Here is a 10,474-nt window from a genome sequence, read left to right on the forward strand (position 1 = left end):
TCGCCGTGACATCTTATATAATAGCCCGCGCTCCTCCAGACGCGGGCGGCGCGCGCGGCCGGGGCCGGTCTCCCGGCCGGGACCAGAGGCTCGCGCCCCGAGCCCGCGGCCCCCACAGGCGCCCGCGCGCGGCTCCCGGGCGGGGGCAGGGCCCGCGCGCCGACCCGGCGGGCTCCGCCGCGGAGAAGGCGCTGCCGCGGCCGGTGCCCGTCAGGAAGCCGCGAGCGTCACCAACTGCGTCAGCTTCTTCAAACACATTTCACGGGCTCCCTGCGGCCCCGGGGCCGGCCGCTCCCGCGGCGGGGCCGCGGCCGGGGCTGGCGGGAGCCCCTCTGGGAAGGAGAAAGTTCCTCGGGGCCCTCCCCGCGCCGCCCCGCGCCGGCCCCGCCGCGCCGCCCGCCCCCTCCGCGCGCCGCCCGCCCCCCGCACCATGTCAGCTGGGGCAACTTGGGGCCCCGGGGCGCCGGCCCCCCCGCGCCCCCGCCCGCGCGCTCGCCCGGCGCCCGGAGCTCCCCGCCGCCCGCGCGCCCGCGCCCGGCCCGGCGGAAAACGGAGACGCCAGAAACTTCCTCGGGCCGCGCCGGGCGGGGGAGCCGCCGGTCCCGGCGCGTCGCCCTTACCTTGCTCTCGGGAGGCCACGATCCGGGCGGGCCGCGCGGGGCGCGTGGTGCGCGAGCGCGCGCGCGTGGGGCGGTAGGTGAGGGAGCCCGCGCGGGCGGGGGCGGGGCGGGGCAGGGCAGCGGGGGGTGCGGGCGGCGCGGGGCTGGGGGCTGGGCCGGGCGGGCGGGCGGGCGCGAGAGCCGAGCCGGCGGCGGCGGCGGGCTCGGGGCGAGCGCGCCGAGGGGGCGGAGGAGTTGCCGTGGGTTTGTTTACGCGTTGCTGCCCGGCTCCGGGCACAGCCCGCACTCCCTGATTGGACACAAACTGGGGCACAGCCTCTCGCCGCCGCCCGCCAGGCCTCCTCGAGCCTCCGCCGCGCAGCTTCGGGAGCGCCCGGCCCGGCACGGCCCGCGGCGGCGCCCAGGCCTGGAGGGGGGACGAGCCGCGGCGGCTGCCCCGGGCTGCCGTGGAACCCCACGACGCCTCGGGGCTCGCTGTTGTCCACCTGTAGTTGTCCGACCTTGGCAAGGGGAGATTGGAAACTTCTGAGGTTGGAGACTTCCTTCCTACCGCCCAGCTGCAGAGGGGGCACTTCTTCGAGCCCCCGCCCCGCCCCCACATCCCCTCCTCTCCCCCGACGGAGAAAACTTGCCCCTGAATGGATAGAAAAGCAGCTCATCTGTTCATTTAATACGCCCCGGTCAGAGATGGTCAATAAGGCTTCCTGTGTAAACCAGCCCTCACCCTACCGCCACTCCCCAACTCGCAGTTCCTCCCCCTGCCTCCTGCTGCTCCCCCTCTAATCCACCCACTGCAGGGCACTCAAAGTTGCCACCTTTAGAAGTGACCTTGCCACAGGATGATCAAGATCCTTAGACGACACCCCATGGCCTCCAGTCCCAATGTCTTAGAGTACCCCAAAGCTGGGCCACCACCTTTCCACCTCTCCAGTCTTCACCCATCAGCCCTCCCACCCCTGTTAGCAGAGGACACCTCAGCAGCCTCTGTCCATTCACAAGTCATTTTGATTCTGCTGTAATCGTTGCCAGAAAACGAGAAAGTCCCTTTGTTCCTTCCACCTGTCACAACCTCATAGACGGCTTAATTATCATCTCCTATGATCTCTGCACAGTCTCTCTGAAACTCCTGCAGAATTCTCTTCTGTGGGCATCAGTCTGACTTGAGGGTCAATTCTGTGCTTACTTTGTGCCCCAATTGGTCTATGGATTCCCTAGGAACAGGAGCCTGGTTTTAACAAAGCTCTGGGGTTAGGAGAGATGGAAGTTGTAATAAAATAGTTTCTCAGTGTCCACAGTTCTCCTAGGACTGGGAAAACTCAAGGGAATCCCCATCAAGGGGATCTCCTGAAAGACCATACACATATTTCATCTTGCAAAAAGCAAACACTTCTGAAAACTGAGAATGCCCTCCATTTCTCCTGTATGTTTGTGGCTTACTCCATGGCCACCACGCCTAACTCTGTGCCCTCTATACTCATAGTGAACATTTTAGTGAACATTTAATAACCTTGGAGGAATATAACTGAGATATTGCTTAAAGGCTCAGGATGATCAAAGTGAATATAGTTAATCATGAAGGAATAGACATAAATAGACAGGAACCTAGTCATTTTACGGATAGTTCCTAGGCTGAGTCTCTCTCAGCTCTGTGAGGTACTGTGAATTTGTCGCTCCCCAATCAAGCACTGGAGAAGTGAGCCCAGACCTGTCCTGACTCTTGGGACGACTGGGATTTCTTTCTTTCAGTTCTACTGGCAAAGTTGTTTTTGAACCTCCGAGGATGACTCCAAGTGAAAGTAAAGTTTTCTTGCCAAGATAATTCAATTGTGATAGTTTCATGCAGTGAATACTTTACAAAGGTATTGAAAGAACTGGAAGTAGGACCAAGGGAAGGCAAGGCCATCCTGAGAGTAGCGACTCCTGGATGCATCTTATCCCTTAGGGCTGGAGGGATAGAAAGGAGGCTGCCAGAACTGTGAAGGGCTCCTCAGTGAGCGCCTGACTACTTCTGGAGATGCCTGCGAAGCAGAGAACGGGAGCAATCTCCTGGCTTCTCCTTTCCTCCAACCCTCTGGGCTACCTAGTGGTAGAAAGCATGATAAGCCAATGGACAGGGTTACTGGGGACAGGGGTCAGCACCCCTATGAAGCACAGTGGCAAGTGCCTGGCACTCCAGGTTTGAGTGCTATACCTGGTTACTTCTGGGACTCCTCCTCTGGGTCATATCTTGCAAAAGAAATGGGGGAAAAAAAATTTCCAAGTTCTAAACCTCTTTCTTTTCCTTCTGTGTCCTTTTGCTTTCATTTCTTCTTCTCTGCTTTTTTCTCTCTTATCTTTTCTATCTCTGGCTCATGTTTTTCTTTGTGTTGCCATATTTCTGCTCCTGAGTTCTCTTTTCCCTACTGAGTCTCTTGCCTATTTGTCCTACCCCTTCCTGGGCAGGATGGCAGCCTTCCTCACCACGCAGGAGATGATCAGGTTCCTACAACAGGTTCCCAGAGATTGGAAAATACTATGGTCATTGCTTTTTTAGACACTGCTAGACATTTCACATATCTCCATTCATCTTCATCTCACATCTACTCACCAGGAACCACTGGATAAAACTCAGGTGGCTTCACTATGGCCCCTCACAGGGAAGACTTTGCTGGTGCAGATCAGCACCATTACTGAGGTTCTGTTACCATTCCTCATCAGGAAGGGCATCTCTCCCACTTTCTATTTCTTCTTAAACATCTTTTCCTTTCACAGCACAGATTTTTCTCCCAAATCCCAACCCTCAACAGTTTAATACATTTCCATTCTAAATCTCCCAAGATGGAGAATGGTTACTTGGAGGAGATGGCATTCCAGCTGGCCTTTAAAGGATGGGTAGAATTTCAATAGACGGAGATTGAGGAGAAACATTCTTGATAGACCAGTGAATAATACGGTCTAACTTGACTGAAGTTAGAATATGAGACCATATTTCAGAAAGTTCTCATTAGCGCTCATTTCTCTAAGCCAGACTACTCAGAGGCACAGATTAACTCTAAGTATATTAAGTATAGCAATTCATATAACTAATGTCATAAAAATAATATTTTAAAGCTGTAAAAATATCTGCACAGTGTCTGGTCTCACATTTGCATTTTTAAGTGAGACGAGTGGGGCCTAGCCAACTTTGGTAACTGGAGTATCAGTTAACTGTTAGTTAAACATGAATATTGCCGGTATTCAAATCTCTGCTTTGACAAGTGACAGATTATATGAACTTGAACTTGAGTGTTTGAGATTCCTTACCTGTAAAATAGGAAAATGATATAGAATCTACATTAGTGGGTGTTGTGAGAAATATTTCTGCAAGTAAAACCTGTAGCAGTGGCTAACATATAGTAAGTTTTCCATAATATAGGTGAATATTATTATGATTTCCCATGGCTAGTTAGCTAATAAATACCAGGGTCAGAACTGATTCCCCCAAGTCTTTTAAGTCCCAATGGAGTATTCTCTCCATTACTGGAAGTTGGAGTATGTGTTGAATGCCACCTGTGAAAACATGATACCCCTCTGGCCTGCTGTTTGAAGAATTTGTCAGTTATCCTTCTAGTTCCTCTTTTTCTCCAATTCCTGCTGCCTGTTCTGCCACCAGCTTCAGCAATCCTGAAATACCATCAAGTTCTGGGAAAGGTGGGGGTATAAGAAAAATGGGCAATGGACTTGTATTTCATAGTCAGCGATGTTATTTGCAATTTCTCATACAGTCAAATCTTACTAATTTAAATTTCAAAAGATCAAAAAAAATCATTGAATTAAAGGAGGTTTGAATTATCTGTCATTCCACAGCCTACAGAGTGTCAAACGTACCAACTCAAATTTTAGTACTTCCTTAGGAGAATTCACTGGCTAAATGAAAAAGCCTTTCTTTAATGTCCAATCCTTCGATTGAGATGGAAGAGAATCTTCTCTCTCCCTCCATCTTCCCTTTCTGTGTCCCTGGTTTTACTTTTTTTAAAAAAAATTTTATTTTTAATTGCGGTAATATTTAAAACACCCCCAGCCCCATGCTCTTCATGCAGTGTGTTCTCTGGACTATAAGCATCTGGAGGCAATGGACCACAATTTGCTTACCTTTTTTGTCTCTAGAACCCAGCTGAGTATCTGGAGCCTACCAGGCACCCATATGCTGCTGTACTGGCTTGAGCAATGCCATGCATACCAGAGAGATCCCTCCTTCTCTCCCTTCCAATCTTTGTCTCGTCAGTTGACTATCCTTAGCTAGTTGTTAGCCTGCTGCACTAATTTACCAGAAAGCATGACAACAGCTGAATATGAAATAAATGCGCATTTTACAATACAAAGTATATTCAAAGGGGTTTATTTTAATAGTGTAAATCCAAGCAGTATTTTAAGAGGGTCAGGAAGCCACATTTTGGGCAGCTGGACTTCCCTAACACCTTCATATCATACCACAAAACTGAAGTGTGTCTGTCCTATAAATAAAGGCTATTTGACTTGCATTGTTACACATTGTACTTTAGATTTCTTAGGTTAATTTGTAGGTGGCCTCCATTCTACATAATTATTTTGCCTAAGTAATTTCTTAAAAGGCACAGTTTTCTGTAATCCTAAAAAAAAAAAAAAACAATCATTGTCCCATTTTTTTTCTCTTTAACTTCCAAACCAGACAAATGACCAAGTATCTTGATCATTCATTGACTTTTTAATCCCTGAAATCTTCCGTTTCCTCTATTTCATATATATGCTTCTTCTAGAAAGCTGCAAGGAATCCAAAGGATTAATTATAGATCAGCTAATCATTTTATAGAAGAGAAAATGGAGGCACAAGGATAGTCCTTGCCGAATCTCCAGTTACCAAAGTACTAATCCCAGGTTCTGTCCACCTGTGGAAGGGCACATTTTAAAAACACCCCTAAAATGAACTCCCCATTGTCAACTCCCTTGTTGACTTTCCTATTTCTGCCTGTTAACCACCTGTTGGACTTTTTAGTATTAAAATGGGTGATTTTTGACTCTCCCTTCTCTTCAGACCCCCTCATTTTTTAAAGATTTATTTTTATACAAGAGCTGGGGTACAGGCCAGAGGCGCAGGAGGGTGAGAGGATTCACCAGAGACAGAGTGGGGAGCAGAACAGGCAGACAACCAAAATACACCGCTGAGGGGAGCAGCGAGTGAGACAGGAGAGGTCTGCCGTGCCATGTGGGTTTCTCCCTGGCCGGCCGGGAATTGAATTGGCGCTGCAGAGGCTATGGACAGCTTCACAGTGCTGAAGCTCAACCCGCTGTGCCATGGGCAGGCCCCACACCCCCTCTTTTAATGCAGGATGTATTTCTGGGTTATCTTTCTAGTCAGAACTGGCCCATTATTCAAGGCATTTTTTACACTGTGTTCTACATACTATATTGCTAGTGTTTCAATGTATCTCTCTTACCTCTTCCTCTTATGCAGAGTGAACATAATAGATCCATCATAATAAACTCAAACTTTTTATAGTTATAACACAGTGGTGTCATTTTGCCTTATAAAATCAAATCCAACATGCATTTAGAGTATTAATAAAATACAAGTTTATTATTGTCAAGCCTTTTCAATTCTGAAATACATATTAGTAACTAGCTGTGTGACCAGGGTAAGTTATTTCACTTTTATGAACTGCAATGTCTCCAGTCTGTTAATTGGCAATACTATTAGTTTATGTGCTTAACTCATAGTATTGACTGAGAATTAGTTAGAGTAATAAATATAAACTTCTTTTTTTTTAAAAGATATTTTGGTGAGATTACTTTGCCCCCCCCTTTTTAAAAGATTTATTTATTTATTTATACAAGAACTGGGTAAAGTCAGAAGTGCAGGAGGGTGAGAGAATTCACCAGAGCCAGAGTGGGGAACAGAACAGGCAGACTGATGAAGTACACTGCTGAGGGGAGCAGTGGGCAGCAGCAGAGGTCGGTGCGCCATGTGGGACCTTCGCCGGAGGCCGGGGATCGAACCGGTGCTGCAGAGGCTGCAGGCATCTTCGCAGCCCAGAACTCAACCACTGCGCCACCAAGGGAGGCCCTAAATATAAACTTCTTGATATTAATTTTTGTATAGCCAATATTTGTTGAGCTCTTACTATGACCAGGTATTATTCTAACTAATTATCTCATACTGACCCCATTATTATTCCTTGGCAAAAAAAAAACCTGAGGTTAAAAAACTTTGCCATATCAACCAGCTAAGAAGTTTTGAACCAAGGTTCAAAATTAAACAGTCCCACCTAGTATACCATAGACTGTACATAGAAAACACGTAGTAAATGGTAGTTATTTTATTTATCACCAGTATTAACATCTAAGGAAAGGAGCAAACCTTTTCTCCTCTTTCCTTTCAGTTTTTTTTTTTTTTTCAGAACTTTGAGTCTGAACATCACTTTAGGAAAAAATGGATAAATTCATGATTTTTCAATTTGCTGAACACCACTAATTTCTGCTTCCCTGACAAAGGCTGTAGCATAGTTTGGGGTTCTTGCACAGCTTTGGCCCTGTGTTCATCGCTCTGCCTTCCATAATATTCTTGATAAAATGGGAATCACAGAGGCAATCCCTGCCAGGCCAAGGATTTGTTCCCTGTACTTACAGGTCCTTTAGGTCTTTCTCATGGATGGGGATCAGAACATTCTCAATGTCTAGCTCTGCTTGTTTTTCTGCCTCAGAAGACAATTTAGGAAAGAATGTCCCCAATGGCTTTCCAGCAAATAGTTCTTTTGGTCTCGACAATGGTATTTTATTTCCTTCCCTTAGGCCACCTTTTATACCAGGATCATCAAATGGTCTGACTTAACTGTCTTCTTCCCTTTGATGATGCTAAAAACTAAACAACCGCTTATTAGTGGTTTTGAAGTCCTTTTCCAGGTGTTCCTTGAATTCTTCCGCGCACTGTATATCTTCATTGTACTTGACACAGCAGCCCCCCTATTCCCTTGCTGTCCTCAAGTGTGTGTTGTCCTTTGAGCATCTGGTTGTTTATATTTGAACATCTGGTCTTTTTGATTCATAGCAAGCATTGACATTGGCCTTCGAATAATGAGATTTTCATAGATTTTGAATCATAAAATGACAAAGCCAGAAGGACTTTTGAAGCTAACAGAGGCAACTGATGCCTTTTATAGTTTGGAACCAAGAGCCAGAGAAACCAAGTATTAGATGCAAAGCTACTGGAAGGGGGAAGCTAGATCCAGTCTTGAGACTTCTGATTCATTTGTTTCTTGTGAGTTAGATTATGATAATTAAAATAATAATGAGGGAATAACATGCATCTTCTTTCCCAAATGTTTACATTTTCATATTTTTCCCATTTCCAGGAGCTCAGAGGAACAGAAATTTGATGACTAAAAATATGCAGGCTTAAGAAGACAAGAGTTACAGAATGGGAAACGTGCCCCTTATTGATGGTCTTTATGTGTGTGCCCTGCGCACAGTGAATCCCAAACAATGATAATGATGATGGCTAATGATGACCAGGTCTCAAGTTTCTCCACTCTTAGTCCTTTCCTACTTATTCTGTTCCTTGTAGCCAGAGGTATTTCTTTAAGCCTGAAGCTTGGCTCATTGAGTTTAGAGTGCTTATGGGGTGATGGGTGGGTATTTCATACCTGCCTTCCATAGAAATGGTGATGGTGATAACTTCAAATGGTTAGAGATCTACCCCTAAACACATACAGGCATTTTGAAACCTTTCTAAACCTGAGGAATGTGTTCCTAAAATAATGCCAGGTTTTGCATAAAAGAAGCATTCTCTGGTCAGGTAGTTAGAAATTACTGGGTGACACAGAATTAAAACATTTAGGGGTGATTTATTTCATTTTACTGGAATTCACCGAGTCTTTTAAAAATGTGAATTTCTAAGGGGGTGATGGAATATGTAGAATTATCCAAACATATTTGGCCATCAAATCATTTATTCTTTACATATCTGTCTCATGGGACTGGTATAGCATCGAACAAACTGGGAAATGTTAAATATCCTTTGAGTCTTGATAAGATTATAGAGGATTCCATTTGTTCTAAAACTATCTGTTTCAAGTGTTGATATCTGTCCATAGGGTTTGTTTTATTTGATATAATGACTTAGCTTGTGCCTCTTACCTCATTATTTATCATTTTAGAACTAGATGCTATTACTTCTGAGACTGAATTTTCCCAGATGGAGAAATTGTATATTGTTTAACTTTGACCCCATAGGTGAGGTCTTCAATTCCCATAACCATTTCAACCATCGTGTTCTATCCATGGAGTTTTTCAAGGTGCAGGGTCAAAAAGGTTGTGATAAGTATTCTAATGAATACTTTTGAGTGTGTACAGTGGAACCAGACATTTTGTAAACAGCTCTATATGTAACATCACACTTAACTGTCACACAACCCTGCAGGTAGCTATTACTGTTTCCATTTCACACATAAGGAAACTGAAATGAGTTTAAGTAACTTTACCTGAGAAGGCCCAGAAGAAGGAGGAGAAGCTGGGATTCAAAACTGATTTTGTCCAATTCTCATGCTCTTCCAGTGTTAGTTCTATTTTTTTTTTAATCTATGTGCTTCCTCCCCAACCCTCATCCTCTAAGAGCAGAACCCTTGAGGCCCAGCTCCCAGCACAATCATCTGTGCCTGACATAGCCCCTGGCATGCTGTAGCCAGTAATACTCCTTTGAAGGGAAGATTAAGCAACTTGCTCAAGCCATTCAGTGAGTCAATGAGGAAGCCAAGATTGACAGCATTGCTCACACCACACACATCACATCTCATAAACCTCTCATCAGGACCATGTTCAGTGCACAAAGTGAGCTCTTTTTGCCTTTGAGGTCACTCTTGCTCTGCTTCTGAGCATTCCAAGTAAGGAAGTTTATCTTCTGGGCCCCCAACACATTCATTCTGCCTCTCCTGAACAGCAGTCCTGGACCTAGTAAATGAACTCCTCCTAGAAAGGCAAATAGGCTCCTAAGAAAGAAAGTCCTCTAGTTGTTGTGTTAATTTTGTTGGTGTTTGTTGGCTAGATGTTCTCAAGCCCAGCATTTCGCATTTTGATATCAAAATCACTTGACTTAAAATAAAAATGCAACTGTATCATGCTGCAGATCCCACCATAACCAGATGGAAGAGGATAGCAAGGGAAATAAAGTTACCCATGCTGTGTCGGGAAAAACATCCTGCGGTTTGTAGTCATCAAAAGGAAGGACTGTGGAGAATGGGCCATCCCAGGAGGGAGAGTGGCTCCAGAAGAGAAGAGAAGATTAGCACTACCCTGAAGAGGGAGTTTGGTGAGGAAACCCTGAACTCCTTGCAGAAATCCAGGGCAGAAATGCGAGAGTTGGAGAAATAACTGCACAAACTATTCAGTCAGTGGCATTCTGTGGTCTATAAAGGCCATTTTGATGATCCCCAGAAGACAGATAATGTGTGGATAGAGACAGGCTGTGAACTACCAGGATAAAATAGGCGAGATCATGGCTTGTCTTCTCTGGAAGCCGGTGATGATGCCAAGAAAGTGAGGTATGTGGACACTGATGATAAACTCAAGCTTCATGCCAGCCACTCCCAATCTATTCAACTTGTGGCTGAAAAACGAGGTGCCCACTGGAGTGAAGATGTGTACCCCAACTGCCATGGATAGTAGATTAGGGTCTTATGGCCAAAGACCTTCAAATGAACCAGGGTAGATAAAAAGCAAATAGTACAGAAGTCCTACCAGACAGGGCAGGGAGGGCAACCTCCTTTGTTCTTAGTGTGAAGGTTCTGTATAAGGGAGTAATATCAGACAAACATGGGGGGAATAAAAATCACAACTTTCTTGCCTTCCAATTGTAAGAAGAAGAACAT

At 45.8% G+C, this 10,474-nt stretch overlaps 1 pseudogene across 1 annotated transcript; it reads left to right on the plus strand.

Annotated features, from left to right (window-relative positions):
* Window positions 1-9,710: 9,710 nt before the first annotated feature.
* Window positions 9,711-10,268, plus strand: LOC311178684 (ADP-ribose pyrophosphatase, mitochondrial-like; annotated as a pseudogene). Its single transcript has one exon. The product of its transcript is annotated as an ADP-ribose pyrophosphatase, mitochondrial-like (transcript).
* Window positions 10,269-10,474: the final 206 nt, after the last annotated feature.

This window comes from Talpa europaea, assembly GCF_964194135.1.
Source record: "Talpa europaea genome assembly, chromosome: 10".
Lineage (NCBI taxonomy): Eukaryota > Metazoa > Chordata > Mammalia > Eulipotyphla > Talpidae > Talpa > Talpa europaea.